The sequence below is a fragment of the Schistocerca nitens genome, chromosome 4 (assembly GCF_023898315.1).
Source record: "Schistocerca nitens isolate TAMUIC-IGC-003100 chromosome 4, iqSchNite1.1, whole genome shotgun sequence".
Taxonomy (NCBI): domain Eukaryota; kingdom Metazoa; phylum Arthropoda; class Insecta; order Orthoptera; family Acrididae; genus Schistocerca; species Schistocerca nitens.
The window spans coordinates 229,801,908-229,820,097 of record NC_064617.1 but is presented as its reverse complement, the minus strand read 5'-3'; positions in this window follow the sequence as shown (position 1 = coordinate 229,820,097).

Genomic DNA, 18,190 nt, shown 5'->3' with positions numbered 1-18,190 from the left:
AGGATATAAGATGAACATCAACAAAAGCGCAACGAGGATAATGGAATTTAATCGAATTAAGTTGGGTGATGCTGAGGGAATTAGATTAGGAAATGAGACACTTGAAGTAGTAAAGGAGTTTTGCTATTTGGGGAGCAAAATAACTGATGACGGTCGAAGTAGAGATGCTGGTCTTGAAGCTTCTCATAGAACTGGGCTGTGACCAATCGGATGCGATGCTTATGTTCTCTTCGCATAGAGGCTGCTGCTGTCATGTTTTTATTCTGGAGAGAGTTTGGTCAGCGTGCAACTAGCTGACTTATTCTTCACAGCCCTCTCTGCTCTCTCATTTCCGACTGGCATGCCAGCGCTTGACTTTATGTTGTAACAGTCCTCCCCTCCCCAAAGCAATGAACTGTCATCATATATATTCTGGAGAGAGTTTGGTCAGCGTGCAACTAGCTGACTTATTCTTCACAGCCCTCTCTGCTCTCTCATTCCTGACTAGCATGCCAGCGCTTGACTTTATGCTGTAACAGTCCTCCCCTCCCCAAAGCAATGGACTGTCATCATATAGGGAGCTCAACAACGGCAGGGGAGACAGGAGTGGAGACACTGCGGTGGACTGGAAGCTGTGGCTGCAGGGGACATAGGCTTCCAGTCATACCCTGCCATCTGGCCTTTACTCTGGTGGAAACGGCCCCCGGAAAATGACAAGAAGGGTACGCATCCACCTCCTGAGGCCCATAACCAGATGTAGAAGGCGTCGGCTGCTGCAACGTGGGCGGGTACATCTCCATCGGTAGGACGAGAGGAGGGGGAGTAGGCAAAGGCTCTGTCTCCATAGGGTCCTCCTGCAGTCTCGTGATGACACCCTCTGGCAGCTGCTGGGGCTGTGCTGTCCTCGGGATCTGTGAATCTGGGGGAAGGGTTACGGAAGGATCACTGTGCACATGACAGTGGTGAATTTGATTGTGATGTCGGCACTGCAATCCAACTGGGCCTGAAATGAGATACATGGTTGTGCCAAGTCAATGAAAGATCTCCCTCAAACCCAGCGTTTGCTGCCACTAAAAACCCTGAAAACACAATATCATGTGGCGTGAAGCAATACTTGCGGCTTTCCTTCAGTGGAGGTGAGGGGGTATATCAGGTGGAGCAATGTTCAAAGGCAGCAGCCATGAAGCAATTCCACCGGCGATGGTCCATATCATGTATGTGAACAATAAGAGGTGAAAAATAGTCGAAATGCTTGATCCCTGGTGTGTGCGCTGCGTAGTTTGACCATCTGTTGCTTGAAGGTTGCTCAGCCACCACTTCGTCCCGTAAGGCGATGGGAACAGTTCCGGCCTGGCAAAATTTCAACTGAGCATTGTCTTTCATTATAACATGTGCTACAAAATTTTTAGCCTTGCCTAAACTTTCAGAAAAGGGTTCAGGAAATTCTTTCAGCAAGCTAGCTACTCTGTCTCTTGCACTGAATGCAGTCAATGACAAAACATTGTCCTAAATTTTAAAGCCAAACAAATAAAATGAATCAAGTCCAAATATGTTCACACAGTCGCGTGATTTAGCACAGTGAAAGTCACAGTTCGCGTATGTGAGACATACTTGGCAGGCAAAGTATACTTTCTGAGAATGGGATTGTCTTGTCCATTACAAGCTGTCAGGTGCGTGCTAGTTTTAGACAGACGTGGGGTGCCTGACAGTTTGCATGTTACAATTCAGCAATGTAACAGAGGCACCTGTGTCCAACTGAAATTTCACATGTTTTCCACTAATATGGAAATGTACAAAAAGTTTGTTGGACTGGCGTAGTGCTGAAGAAACTTAGCTTGCTAGTTTTGCTAATGTCTGCAGTAGGCTTTGAATACACTACATTGATGACGTGCCTTTTGAATAGAATTTTGTGAGTGGGCACAATTCTTGTGTTTGTTCCATTGTAAACATATGGATTGTACGTGACCTTTCTTGCCACAAGCGTAACACTGTGCCTGTCTGGACAGGAAGTCTTGGCATTTGTGCCATGAGTAGCACTGAGGGCATGACTTAATTCCATTCGCCTGTTTAGAGAGCTGATGATGCGGCGTGAAGAACTGTTTATGTGGTGTGACGCATGCAAGCTGCTGCTGCCAACTGAGCCAGTTGTAAGTAAGGGACCTCGACCCGGCAAATTGATGGTTGCTCAAATTTATCAGCCGACATGGCACCTGAATCATACTGGTCTAGTATTTGCACTTAATGTTGGAACGATGGATTGGAGTGTTTCAAAACCTGTTCTCTAAGTCTGAGATCAGTTACATTGTACACAGTTGTATCACACAACATAACATCTGAATATAAAGCACCACAAGCACATTTGAATTTGCAATTCTGTGTCATGCTCTGCAAGTCCGTTACCCACTGGCAATAAGTTTGTTCTGATCTTTTCCTGCAATTAAAGACTTGTTACCTAGCTGCCACCGCATTCACTTTTTGGTCATAATAGTTAGTTAGCGAATCTACTACCTGATCATAGGAAAGTTAACCTGGTGTGGCATTAGAAAACAATTTCTGAATGAGGCGAAACACTGCGCTTCCTACTGTTGACAGAATGTAATGTAGTTTCACAGTATCTCGTATGCAGTGAGCAATTATGTGGGTGTCAAACTTTTGCAACCACTCAAGCCAATCTTTGCCTTTGTCATTTAACTGGTGATAGGGCGGTATAGCACTTGGAGCTACCATCATCACTTGTTGCACAGTTTTGGTAGGTAGGTTCACCAGGAGATGCTGTACCATGTTTAGCAGTATGGTTATTTGTTGCGTCTGAAATTGAAGCATCTGTGTTAGCTGAGTTGCATCTATCACTTCCAGCTGTGGCTTCTGAGCAGGGGGTGGGAGAGGTAGGTTGGGAGGAGAGAGAAATGCAATAAACAGACAAGGCAAGCAATAAAAATAAGCACACAAGCAAAGAAAATTACTGCAACGCCCACCTGAAAACACTGATTAGCAAAAACCACTATAAGAGACACTGTTAAAGCAAGTACACACACCGCTGCAAAGAAAAAGGCGAGGTAGAATTAAGGTGCCAGCAATACACAAAGGAAAATCTATGGCCAACAGGCACTGGGTTCTTCTTGTAACTCGTTGTCAAATGTTGAATCCTCCCTACTCATCAAATTTGGGTTGTCTAGGAAACTTGCTTTCAGATCGGTAGAGAAACAGTTCAAACAAATCATATTAATGAGTTTTATTATGAAAAGTAAATGATAATTCTTAACTTGGAGAAATACATAGACGTGTTGTAAGCAGTGGGCAACATGCAAAATAATCAATGTTCTTCAGTATAACAATTCTAAGATTGGGCTACATAGAATGTATGAGCAAGGTAATGAGCTTTGACACTTCTATTCAGGTTGCTGGTCTTGAAGCTTCTCGTAGAACTGGGTCGTGACCAGTCGGATGTGGTGCTTATGTTCTCTTCGCACAGAGGCCGCTGCTGTCACGTTGTCATCCTGGAGAGGGGTTGGTCAGCGCGCAATTGGCTGACGTTTTCTTCACAGCCCTCTCTGCTCTCTTGTTCCCGACTGGTGTGCCGGCGCTTGACTTTACACTGTAACAGATTGCATTTCCCCAGTATTCTACCAACAAACCTGCTTCACCCACAACTGAACCTATGTGGTTATTCCATTTTATATTCCTACAAAATGTTACCCCAGGTATTTGTGTGAGTTGGTTGATTCCAACAGTGACTCATTGATGTTATAGGATATTACTTTTTTTTTGATTTGTGAAGTGCATAATTTAACATTTCTGAACATTCAGAACAAGCTGCCAATCTCTGAGCCACGTTGAAATCTTGTAAGATCTGACTGAATATCTATGCAGCTTCTTTCAGATAGTACTTCATTGTAGGTAACTGCATCATCTGCAAAAAGCCTAATTTTACTATTAATATTCTCTGCAGGATCATTAATATATAACTTGAACAGTGAGGGTCCCATCACACTTCCCTGGACCACACCCTTTATAACTCTCCATCCAAGATAACATTCTGCGTCCTTCCTACCAAAAAGTCCTCAATCAAGTTACAAATTTCACTTGTTACAACATATAATCGTACTTTTGACATAAGCATAGGTGAGGGACTGAGTCAATTGCTTTTCGGAAATCAAGAAACACTGTATCTACCTGACTGCTTCATCCAAAGCTTTCAGTATGGCATGAAAGAAAAGTGTGAGGTGGGTTTCACATGATCAATGTTTTTGGAATCCTTGCTGGTTGGCATGGAGGAGATTGTTCTGTTTGAGGTCCCTCATTATGTTTGATCTCAGAATATGTTCTAAGATTCTACAACAAATTGGCATCAAGGATATTGGACGGTAGTTTTGTGGATCACTTCTACTACCCTTCTTGTAAGCAGGTGTAACTTGTACTTTCTTTCCAACTTCTGGGCACAGCCATTTTGTTTGAGGGTTCTATGACAGATTACAGTTAGAAGAGGGTCTAACTCAGCTGCAAATTCAGTATAGAATCTGACAGGAAGTCCACCGGGCCTTGGAGCTTTCAATTTTAGCTGCTTTTTAACACCATTGGCACTAACACTTATTGTACTCATCTTTTCACTGGTAAGAAAATTAAATTGGGCCAATTCTCCTAGATTTTCTTTTAGAAATGAACAATCAGATTTTGTTGTGTTACCCTCAATTTAACTTCCTGTCTCATTCACTAGGGACTGGACACCAACGTTGATGCCACTGACAGCCTTTACACGTGAAATGTCATTTGGCAATATTCTGCTACGGTAGTCATTGAAGGCATCACACATTGCTTTCTTGACAGCCAAATGCGTTTCATTCAGCAATTACACTTATTATGCAGTCATCTCTGTTTCTTTGGAAGTTGTTTTGGTTGTCCTTTGTACTTTGGTAATCACTGTTGCCACAACCACGTCATGGTACTTGATACCAGTTTTGATGTGGTCTTTTTGTTGCCATTACTGTCTGTTATAGGTATGTTTCAGAGAAGGCATTTAGTAGTAAAGTTTCACAGGATGTCTAATCATGCCCACCACTAACAAAATTGTATTTTCCCAATTAATTGTTGGATGATCAAAGTTTCCACCAATGATTACAATATGATTGGGGAACTTATGTACAAGTGAACTGAGATTTTCTCTGAAGTTTTCGGTTACGTCAGGAGATGAGTCTAGTGAGTGATAGAAGGATCCAATTATCATGCTATACCCACCCCTGATACTGAAACTTTCCCAAACAATTTCACATGCAGCTTTCAGTTGCTCATCTACTGTGACAAATACACCACCTCCATTTTCCATTTGCCTATGCTTCTGACACACACTTAAATTTTCCCCAAAAATCCCACTACTATCAATTTCAGGTTTCAACCAGTTTTCTGTACCTAATATTACGTGAGCTTCACTGCTTTTCATGAACGCTTCAAACTCTGGCACTTTGTTGCAAATGCTTTGGCAGTTTACCATTAGGATTTTAATACTCACCTGTTGGAGGCATTTCTTTGGAACTTACACTGATACCTCTGGGCTTCCTACAGCTATCATCATCTGCATTGGATGGAGAGTCACCTAATCTAAAAAGCTCTTATGTGCAACTCCCACACAGTCAGCTACCTGCAACCTCTGATGTGTAGTGCACACCTGACCTGCTTAGAGGGACCCTACAGCTCTCAACCCTATGGCGCAAGTCCAGGAAGTTGCAGCCTAGCTTGTCTCTACAAAGTCTCTGGTTCAGTCTTTCCACTTGATTTAGAACCAAAGGGCCATGATCAGTTCTGGGAACACTGCTGCAAACTGTGAGCTTTGTTGAACCTCCACATGCTAGTCTTCTCAACCTTCTCTGTCAGTTGCTGGAATGACCCAAGAACATCCTCAGAGCCCAGACAACAGGCATCATTTGTGCTGCAATCTGCAATTGGATGCATCCTGTTCCCTCAACTGCTGTCAGAATGGCCTCTTCAGCATGTTGAATAAGGCCCCCAGTCATGCACACTGAGTGCACCTGGTGTCCTTTCCTGTCCCTTGCTGCCATTTCCCTAAGGGGTACCATCATTCACCATATATTTGAACTGCCAACGATTAATAGACTCCTACATATTTGCATTTGCCTCCTTCTGACACCGGACAAACTAGGTTTTTCCAAAACAGATGAAGTGAGTCGCACTGGCTCAGTTTCAGTTTTAGTGAAAGACAGCACCTCAAACTTGTTGGTTAGGGGGATAGGTACAACACCCTGAGTCCTACCTGGCCCCTGTCCACCCTGTGCAGGACACCTAAATCTACCATTGACATGCCATTCGCAGTCAAGTGGAGGGGTAATGACAGATCCTGTACTTTCTGCAGAGGAGACAGGACCCACACGAGAGGATAGTGTACACACACACACACACACACACACACACACACACACACACACACACACACAGCCTTGTGAAGGCAAGTAAGAAGCTGCTTGAATAAAAAAGCAGCGGCATCATCAGCTTTCATCTTCTGGCAGTAACAGGTGGAGAGATTAGCAACATACTGACCACATGTCCCACAGTCAAAACTGTTCTCTGTACTGCCTTGTAGGCAGTAGTTGGTCAGATGGAATGGCCTGAAGGCCTAATCCGTGAATGTTAATGTAAAAGACAATCATGTAAATTGTCAATATGTTGACTTACTATCCACTAAGAAAATCAGAAGTTGTAAAATGACTTTTCCACATTATAGCAAGAGATTGCAATAATGATCTAACAGAACATGTAAATACTCCCTTTGTCAGAAAATTCCCAGGACAGGGTTTTTTTTTAAAAATACAAAATTACACATACCAATTAATGATCCTAGCTCCTAACGTAGTAGTCTCCTCAGGTATTTATACACAATTGCCAACATTTTCGGAGGTCTTGGAAATAAGCAGGGAAATTTTCAACTGCAATGCTTGCAAGCTCATTTGTCACAGCTTGTTGGATGTCTGCAATATCTTGATGAAACTTTTCTTTCAGTCATCTTTTCACTCACAGAGGGGGGGAGGGGGGGGGGAAAGGAGAGGGAGAGAGAGAGAGAGAGAGAGAGAAGAAGCACAAGGTGGGAGGTCAGACAAATATAGTGGATGTGGGATGGTAATAACAGAATGTCTGGGCAGATACTCAGTAACAGATAAAGCAGTGTGGGGTCTTACATTGTCATGCAGTAAGAATCAGTCCTGAGATTGCCACAAATCAGGATGGTGACATCGAAATGCTTGTCGCAAACTTTGCTTGTCACAAACTTTTCAAGAATTGGATGTAAAGAGTTTGATTCACTGTTTGACCTGGAGGAACATTCTCAAGGTGAACTAAACCCTTACAATCAAAGTATGAGCTCAACATTGTATTTGTTCTTGAAGTTTGTCGTTTGACTTTTTTCGAGGCTGGTGATCTAGGACTCTGCCAAACAGCACTTTGACACTTCATGTGAGGCTCATACTGGTAACACCAACTTTAATCTGCAGCAATAATCTTTAACAGAAATATAAGATAATGCATGTATCAGTCCATTAGTTCAGCAGAAATTCTTTGTCTTTCTTCATTCTGTTTATCTGTTAATGTGAGAAGGACAAGTTTTGCATTAAGATTTTGTTTCGCTAAATCATCATGTAAAACCTTATCACACATTTCATGATTCAAATTAAGTTCTTCTGATATTGCACACACAGTTACATGGTGGTCTTATTGCAGTAACTGCCTTACATGCTCCACATTTGCATCAGTATGTACAGTAGATGGATGACCAGCTCTGGGATTGTCTTGCACTGAATTTTTGCCTTCACGAAACCTATTTTGCCACTCAAAAACATGACTTCTTGAAATTCACCTTGTGAGTTTGTGCATGGGTAAGGTCATTTCAAGTACGCAAACATTCCAGGTAACATAAGAAACAATATTTGTTCCTTTTTAGTATTGCAAACTCAAAAATAAAAAAAAAACCTATCCTGGAAATTTTCTGAAAGAAGGAGTACATAACTAAATATCCACCAAACTGTTACAATAAGGTAGGCATAAAATAGCTGACATAAAAATTACAAATGCTATGTGATATTTCCAAGTTCACAGGGTATTATGACTTTTCTTTTACATTAAAACCACTTCCAATAATTAGGTAGTCATGTGATCTTTCATTTCTAAGCAGTGGTTCAATTTCTGTGATAATGGAGCATTTGGTCACATGCTGAAGTCAAATGTATGAAGTTTATGGACAGTTTTTATGGAAAAAAATAACAGAATGACATTTCATGTTGTTGTGATTGGTATGGTTTTCCATTTTGCTCATACTTATTAGCTAAGGATAAACTGACAAAACAATAATTGTTACAGCAAAAAGAACTGCAAGAAATTCAGCGAATGTGCGACTGGCTGGTTTCACATGTCTCAAAGGCTGTGCAAGAGTCCACAATTAATAAGTAAGTTGGTTCCTGTTAAGTACTCAATAAATAATTCTAAAATGTTCAGCTAATAAAATGAGCTCAAAGGGTTACTGGTGCTTCATAATAATACTCTGTGATTTTAGACATTTGAGTTCTGCATCGTGAAATTCAATATTTGTTTTTCACTAAACATTACAAGTTATCTTGGACAAATATTTTATCTCTGCATACTTACCACTGAAACAAGGTGGCACATTCCTTCAGGGCGAAATCTGAAAGATATTGTGATGAACTTCTGCAATAACTGAATTTAGTTCACAAACAATGTAGATAAACTATTGAATAATAATATTTTGAAAATGATTATGAGGAAGGTGTCACCAGGATTAAATTAAAATATTGTAAGAACAAAATGTGAGTCCATTAAATTAATGTTACTAGTACAAAGCAGAACAATGCTAATCGTTTCACATTAAAATTCAAAACCAGTTTGAACTGCTGTTTTTCTGGACTGCTTGAGAATGGAGCCTACAGTTTACCATTGAAAGCCTGTGAAATATATTTCAATACTGTGTGAAATATGAAGAATCTGAATGAAAAGCATCTTGGATTCTCCTCACAAGTGTCTGGTTCATAGGGTGTCTTGGGAGTATGTCAGTATTTTTGAAGGTGAAAGAAAAGGTCATTAGAACAAAAAAAGTGCAGTTAGTCATATGCTCTACAGTATCTTCCAGTATTCATTCTTTTAATTTTTATCATCACAACAAAATGGTTTTATTTAATTCTTTATTATATTTCAGTTATTATTATTTATTTGCGAGTTTACAAAATTACACTATTTTGTTAGATGTTTGCAAAAGATAATATAAATTTAGAGCAGTTCACAAAACATTTAGAGTAATTGCACCATCAATTTCAGTATACTTTTGTTCTCTCAGGAGGCAGGAGAATACGTTGCATTGCTTGTTTTAATGCATCACTACATTTCTTTTGTATACTTTTTGTTTGTATACTTCTGTTCCCTCTGAACCGTATAAACAATAATATCGTGGTGTTATATCCAAAGATCTTGTGATCAGATAATGGTATTACTACAATCAACCCACCAACAATGTAAAATTAGTTTTATGTACTGGCTCACATGTATGGTAGGATGCAGAATGGTTTCATTATGCAGAAGAAATTGATTATACTGGAAGAACTTTGGATGCTGTATGGCTAGTGTAGTGTCCTGGGGTTTCTGAGGAAAGTGTTTTTAAAAAGAAATGCTAGCAGCTGTATCACATCATTTGATTCCCACAAATAAAAGGACCAATTAATGTATCACTGATCATTTTGCACCATAGATTTAAAATATTCTTGTGCTTCCACACAAACTTGGGAATTTGTTTACATTGTGTCCCAGAATTCTTCTGTAGACAGCAAGGCTAGTTATTCTTTATTTCATCACAAGCAGATGTACCTTCATGAGCAAATAGTATAATTAATTGCTAGTGATTCCGTCCCATGAAAATGTGGTTTCATTAGTAAATAGCATTAATGAAAGATGTCAGTTTCATTATACACATATTTATAGAACATCAAGGTGAGCCAAAAATATTTATTTTCCAACCCTAGAACTCTACTAAATGATGTTAATAGTGTGTTGCCATCCTCACAGATTTTTTTCATTTCCTCATTCATAAGAAACAGGTACACTCTTGCTTTAATTCAATATCTCAAAAACTCTGGATCAAAAGCAATGAACTGTAATTTATCATGTCAGAAAGTGGTGATGGTATTCATCAAGAGCAGCAGAGTACACCATTCACAGAAGCTATAGACACATTGCTCTGAAACTGTTAGATATTGCCTCCTAAGAGTCCTACAGCTCCAAAAATTTAATATATAGTTTCTTTTTTGAAACAGTGATTTTTTTCCCTTTACCATTGTCCATCCATCTGATTGTGGCATATATGTTCATAATATAGCTGTAGCATAACCTTATAATTCTGTTCATGCTAACACTTGTAACTATATTTCTACCATTGTCCAATCTGACAAATGTGCCACTGACAGAGGAGTGGTGGAAAGAAGAGAGCTTGATCGCCCTCAGGCACTGCAGGTACCGTATCTTCCTTGAATCATTGCAAGTGTGTATGAAAGGAGAGATGACACACTAGGCTAACAAATACTTAAATATTTTTGTGTGCATGAAACTGAAATGGAAATTGTCTTATACAGTGGCATATTCAGTAATACTACAACTTATACGTAAATTTACAAAACAGAATTCAACCATGGCTATTACAAGGCTCCACAGCACACAGTATTGTTTGATAACTGAAGTTTGCAATGACCAAATAAACAATGCTACTGCCCCAAAGTCTTCAATGTTCTATCAATTTACAACTAAAGAGTTTAGATGCCAAGATAAAATATGCTCATGTAGATTTATGTCATTTGCTTGATAAAATATTCCTTTGAATTTTATTTATGTATTTCCAATAATTAAAAGATTTGTGTTGCATTTATAAATATATTGTGTAAGTAATGTACATTATTTCACTTGATAGTATTACATATTTTCTGTTTCATATATGGCTCAACATTGACAATCATTTCATATTTTTCCTGATGAACTGAAGTGGCATCTCACATTAACAAAATAATAATAAACTGGTTGGCTATGTTAATAATAAATATTTCTTGTGTGGATGTATTCGCCAGAGAAAACATTGTTTACTTTACACTCTCATAGTTGTTTTCAACAAACTCTCTGGAGTGGTACAGTCCAAATTTACTAGCTCTTACTGCCATATACATGAGACTCAAAATAACAGTTTTCTCTTCCTCCCCCTCTCCTTGTCCATCTCCTCCTGGCCCCCTCTCTCTGACCATCTCCTTTCCACCTCACCTCTGTCCATCCATCTCCTCTGCCCATCTATCTGTCCATCTCCCCCTCCCCTTTTTCAGTGTCTATCTCCTCCTCCCTTCTCTCTCTGCCCATCTCCTCCTACACCCTCTCTCTGTCCAATTCCTATGTCATTCCATTCCAATGGGAGGAAGATGGTTCTCACCCCAACGGTGCCTTTTTCCAGATAATAAATGTTATGAGTACCAAGTTTGGTTGAAATTGATCCAGTGGTTTCAGAGGACCCATGTTTATAGTGTACTAGGTGGCAAACCTGGCATTGCACAGGCATTCATTTTGCCAATTTTCTATTAGAAACAAAAACAAAAAGCAAATTGTGTTTGTAGTATAATATTGAAAAACTCTCATTTCCATGTGTTTGTGAAAACACATTTGCAATTATGAAACACTTAACGAAGTAATGTGCATAAATGTACAACTACAGTATTCTGGATGGTTTCTGTATGCTGGGCGCAACTGCTTCAGATGTCTGCAATAGGATTTCATAAATTTCTCTATGGCAATACCTCTTCATATCTCTATAGATGTTTGTTGTCTTTGTCTACAGCTATTTGTAATTTGCAGTTTAAAGCTGTCAAAAGTGCTGTCAGGTGTCACGGATTTCCTTAAGTTGACTTGACTGCAGCAGTCTATTAGTAGCTAAGAATAAATGTATTAAAACTTCATGCATGATGTGGCAGTTTTTCACACATGTCAGTGTTTGTGATGTCATGTCTCCTGAACTATGATAGATAGGTGTTTCTTATCCTCATGGCAACTGTTGTCTGATAGTACGGGATATGTGTACAAAATTTGGTTGAAGTTGGTTCAGTGATGTAGGAGGAGATGTGCAACATACACACGTGCATTTTATAATTTGTATGGATATATGTATAGATAAAACACTTCCAATTATCTTTACTTCCTATCATCTGCTGTTTTGCTTACTGTTATACTGAATTTAAGCCATAACAACATGTTCCATTACAGTATACCATATCTGCATTGCTGAAAAAAATGGAGCTCATTTAGCAACCGCATGTACAGTGCAACTGTTACTTCTTATTTCACCCTGATGCATGTGCAGTTACTTGCACTCATACAGTGTAAAAGACAGCAGTCAACTGCAGATTCATTGGTGTGACAGCAATCTTTGTTAGTGAACTTATCCCAGTTTCTAAAAAATCTCACTTCTTGAAGATCACTCCAAATAAGGGACAAGAGAATTGGCTAGTGTTGCACTGCAGAGTAATGACTAAATATGTGAGAAAGATATAAAGTGACTGGAATATATCACCCATGCTAATATAATATATTTAATAGACAAGCTGTGTACTGCAGCTGGTCAGACTCATTCTAATGACCTTTCAGTATCTGGTGACTTAAAATTAATGCAAACTCTAGCGGTAAAATGAACCTTATAAGTATGTAAAATAAGTGAAAGGCAACCACTTACTTATAAGCACAGTAAACATACTAGGTCTACAACTTTACTTCTGCCATTTTTTCTTGAAGTTCAGGGCCTTATTGTCCGAAATTTACAAAAAATTGTGATTCATAGTATTGCCCATCATTGGCAACTACATTCTCCCATCTTTCAGACAGCATACGAATCCCATGGTGGAAGAACTTGGCATCTTTTGTGGGGATCCATGAATCGATTCAATTTTGCACTTGTTTTGATGGGTTTTGCGACATGAGGTCGAGCACTGACCTGCTGCAAAATTACCTTTAGGTGTCTATCGCTGTAGTGTGGCCATTTGTGTTTTAGTGCTGGACTCAGACACATCAATTGCTTTTGATAATGATGTCCTGTGACTGTCTTTGTCTGTTTCAGTAGCTACAAAAACGTTCTGTCTTCCACCGACATCAAAATCACCATTCTTAAGGCGTTGAAAACATTCTCTGCATGTTCTTCCACTAATAGTTCCCTCACCATTGGTCTTACCCAGCATTTTAAGAGTGACAGCCACAGATTTCTTCATGTTAAAGCAGAAAATTAAAACTTCCCGCAAATGGCGAGAAATGGGAACGTACGCTGACATACTTAATTGAGAATAACCTTATGACGCAATCACAAATCGACTAATATTTTTATGGCATTATGCTTACAGATGCCTAAGCTTGTTGTATTACACCTATGACCAACCACCTGAACCACACTTGCCGCTACTGTCGTCTATTGCAAAACGGCCGAAGGAAAGTTGTAGACCTAATATAATAGCTTACAAACTCAAGCACTAGGGTAACAGATACACAATTACCTTGTTGATTCTTATTATTTTGGCTACTTTTGACAGTGTCAATAGCAACAAAAATTGTTGAACATAAACATAATATGAGTAGCTTGTTAACGCCTCAGAGGCTAAGCAAGCAGATGGACACCATTTACCATGTGAAAGGCTCTGACTGCAGTTCCCAACAATCAGTCTTTTCTTCCCATCCCGTATAGTAAGTCTCCACTGACTAGCAGTTCAGTGTGACTTTCCCCAAAAATCTACTCCTTTTCCTAGACCTCTCCAGTCCTTTTCCTTCACCCTTCTTCGTTTCCCTTCAACACTTCTGCCTCAAGAAGGAGCCAGTGGCTCCAAAAGCTTGCAAATCACAACAGTCTTTTATGTGTGTGTTCTGCTGCCACTTGGCGAGTAGATTTTCTATCTATCGAATTAAATAAATTGGGAGGGAGAGTGAGGGGGGAGGGGTGGGGAAGCACTCAAACTGGGAACGGAAGGGGGATTAGAGTTTAATGTCCTGTCGATGTCCTGTCAACAGTGTGCTCATTAGAGGTGGAGCACAAGTCTGGATTATGAAAGGATGGGGAAGGAAATCAGCTGTGCCCTTTTTTCGTTTGTGTGGAGTGATTTAGAGAAATCAAGAAAAATTTAAATTTGGATGGCTGGACAAGAATTTAAACCATCCTCCTCCTGAAATGGAGTCCAGTGCACTGACCGCTGCACTGTCTTGCTTGGTTCAGGGTGGAAAATCCTGCTCTAAGTAGTCCATGAACAAGTTGGCACAAGAATGTGTCTTGTATGCACCCATGTACCGATGACAGTTGATTTTCAAAGGAGAATAATTACAAACATAATGTGATTGAGCAAGTAGAATAAGAGGATGGTGGTAAGTCTAAGTTAAGAGGATGCTGGGAAAACCATGTTCCATGACAGTAAGAAAATAAAAATGGGAAATAATAGTATACAGATGTGCCATCCACAGTGACAGTCAAAAAGTCGAGTGGTAATAGGACATACCCACAGTGGTGGTGGTGGTGGTGGTGGAAGTGATTATCATATTAGATGTGGGAAGGGAGGTTACAGATAACTGGTTGGATATGCTAGACAGCTAAGGCAGCAGACTTTCTGTGGCAGCATGATAATGAGCTCTGCAGTGAGCAACCAGTAAGAATACCAGTGTAGTTGGGTTTATGGAACTTTGGAGCAAGGAAAAGATGACTGCAGGGAGCGTTGGTGGTGTCAGAACAGAGATGGATTCTGATGACTGATGTTTGGGTGGATATAATATTTTGAGGTGTTAGATAATAGATATAAAATTTGTTAAAGAGTGGTGCCAGAAAGATGGTGGTTATGAACTTGCATGACCAAATTATTTTCATTATGATTATTATAAAACATTTGTAAAATAACAAAATGGTGAGTAATGATGGACTGCAACTGTCTCTTTATATCCATTGGCCAGCTTCTATTTATGAAACTTCCTTGGATTAACATTTTCAATTATCTATGATCTACCTACGCATCAAACATCTTTTAGTTATTTTATTTTCTTACTGGTTCCACTTTACTTGTCTCACTAATTTCATATAACTTTTAATCTCAACAGAGTTTCATCTACTGACAAGAATATGTTATTTGCCTGTCTGTACTAATTAAAATTTCTTTCCTTTTTTGTTCTTTTTTTCCCAGCTCCCTACTGCAGTATTCATCCACCAGCAACAGCCAAACAAGTTTTTCAACTGTTGATCCATCTTCTTCTGAATTTTATTCTCCCACTAGTGATGAAGTAGAAGGACTTGATGTTACCACCAATAAGAAGAGTTATGCCTTAGGTAATAAAATATCAAACAATGCCCATTATCAACAGAGGAAATCTGGGAAATTCTCCGAGATGCCATGTGCCAGACCCATAGCTGGTAAAACAGTGCACGTGTCATCATCTGATGATGAAGAAATAGTGAAGTTCTCACGTCCAAAACCACATGGTACTGAATCATCATTTTCTCATGAGATTGGTTCAAGAAAACTGCAAAGAATAAGAGGTAGTCAGGGCACCACTAGATTATCTATGGCATCAACAAGCAGACATCTCTTCAAGAACATCTCTACTCAAACCAGTGAAAGTGAGAACAGTGATCATCCAATGGAAGATATAGAAGTTTCCAAATCAGATAATTTCTCAGTAATCTCCACATCTGTAGCAGTTAATGGGAAACAACAACATGTTACCTTTGAAAGGAACAAATCAAGTAACATACCTACAAGTAAATGTGTAGGAACTGGAACCAGTGACACAAGTGCTGTGTCTGATACGAAACAGTCACAGACTGTTTATGAAATTTTACAAACAGCCTTTCCTGAGAGGAAGGTATCCTTAACTAAAATAATTCTCAACACTTCTCAAGAAAATTCTGCTTCTTGGCAGCCAGTTATAGTGGAGAATTTCTGTGAAGATGGTACAGGAAGAACTGGTGATACTGGGCATCATCATCTACCTTCATCTAATGCACAAGAATTAATAATATTACAAAAATATGGGGACTCATTAAGTAACAATAAAGCCATAACTAGAAAAAATGAAACAATTCTGATTAATAATACTAAACAAAAAATTTCAGCAGCTGTATTGCCAGAAGATGACTGTAACAAGAATTCTGTTGAAACACCTTCAGTATTTTTAGTTGAATCTGCAAAAACTACTCACCCTGTGGAACCTGCAGAGGACAGTATTCCAGCATTACACAGCAGTTCTGTTCCATTTTCCAGTTCACATCAGTTGCAAAATTTACAGCAGAAATCTGCACAGATTTTGATATCTCCAGCTGTACTATGTGACACTGGACAACACAAGGAGCCTACAGACAGTCAAGAACTATCTTCTGAGGAATTTAGTCAAGGCACCAAAACTTCAAGAAAAGAAAATAATACTTTAGTGGAACAACAAAAAAGAACAGAAAATCAGAAGTATTTAAATAATAATGAAACAGAAGTCTATAGTAATAATTATGATCCCATGACAGACAAACTTGATGGTTTACTACCTTCCTGTAGCCATCACAATCAACTGAGAGATTCAGGATTTGACACTCAGCATACATCATGCCAGAGAAACTGTGATATGTCAACTCCAAATAATGTCTCTTCACTGAGCAGATCTGTGCCTCAGACAAGTGAGACAGGAAAATCCCTTTCTCAGTTACCACCAACACAGAAATATCAATCACAGTCACAAGGAGAAAGCATTTCTATCTTAGCAGTACCAGATGCAACAAAGAAATGCTATGAAACCACAGTGGACAGTACTAGAACAAAAGAAACTGAAAAGGGAGCAGGTAATATATTTAAAATTATGCCTTCACAACAAGATGAGAAACCTAAGCCTCCCTTTTATGAAGTGCCACCTCAGACTATTTTTGATATTGTCACACTTTGCCTTCCTTCAAGAGGAGAATATATACCAAATGATCAGCTTCCTGAAGGATTCTGGGAGAATCCAGATTTTCCTTGGCTCCCAGAGTGGATAGATGATTTGGATGAATGGGATGAATAACAGTATAAAAAGTCCATTTGTAAGGCACTGGAAGCTGTATAGTTAGTAAGATACCTTTTAAAGGAGTAAACCAATGAGTTTATTTTTCAACTGGAACTGTTCTTCAATTTGTTATTATACATAATGTAACATTCACTTAGAGAGAATAAGATTTTAATAAAACATATAATTTATGTTAAAATGTTTCCTCTTTTGGTTGTTGCTGTAGAAAAGAAATAAGCTGAAGTCCTAGTATAACAAAGTCTGACCAAATAGTAATGCCCACATGATTGTGTTTTTCAACATAGTTTATTTCTGTGTTGAAGTCATTCCAGCAATAAGAGAAGCTATGGTACTGTACAGAGTGTGCCTCTAAGAATCGATCCCTATTTACAAATCAGACTGGCACAGAGGACACCTCAAAACATTGAGCAGAAATGGGCACACAGCATTGGTTCTGAATAGCCCTTACATACAATTTGCTACAATGACATGATCATTAAATACAGAAAATTAAAGAAATACAATTAATTTTGACAGATATCAGAACAGTAAATGAGACTGTATGAATTGTAAAATAAAACGACAATACATAATATGTAAATCACAATATGGAGCATTCTCTTTCACAATGAAAATGATTAGATATGTAAATATAACAATACATATTACACAAGATTTGGTTCAAAGGACATTCACAACTGAGAGGCATGATTATTAATTTAAAGAGATCTGATTCAGTTGTACTAATTATTAAAACTAAGACCAGTTTCGGGATTTTAAAAGCCCATGTCCATGTGTACAAAACTGTAACACACAAAGGAGAGGAGAGAAGCAATATAATTCAATACATGTTTAAAAACCAAAATAGCAAATTGCTGGAACAAGGCGGCTTACTTACTGTATTTGGTAACACGTAACATGTGTTCAGGGAAGTCAGTACAAGAGCTCCAATCACTGCATGTTGTACTTACTGTATTTGGTAACACATAACATGCAGTTGGGCCAGTCAGTGCATGAGCTCCAGCCACTGCATGTAACGTCCAGATGGACGGGACACAGTAAGCAGAAGCCGAGAACCAACACTGTCCACCACTGGGCAGTCCCACAGTAAGAATGCCAACCATCACTGAATAGACTGTCATGCCAG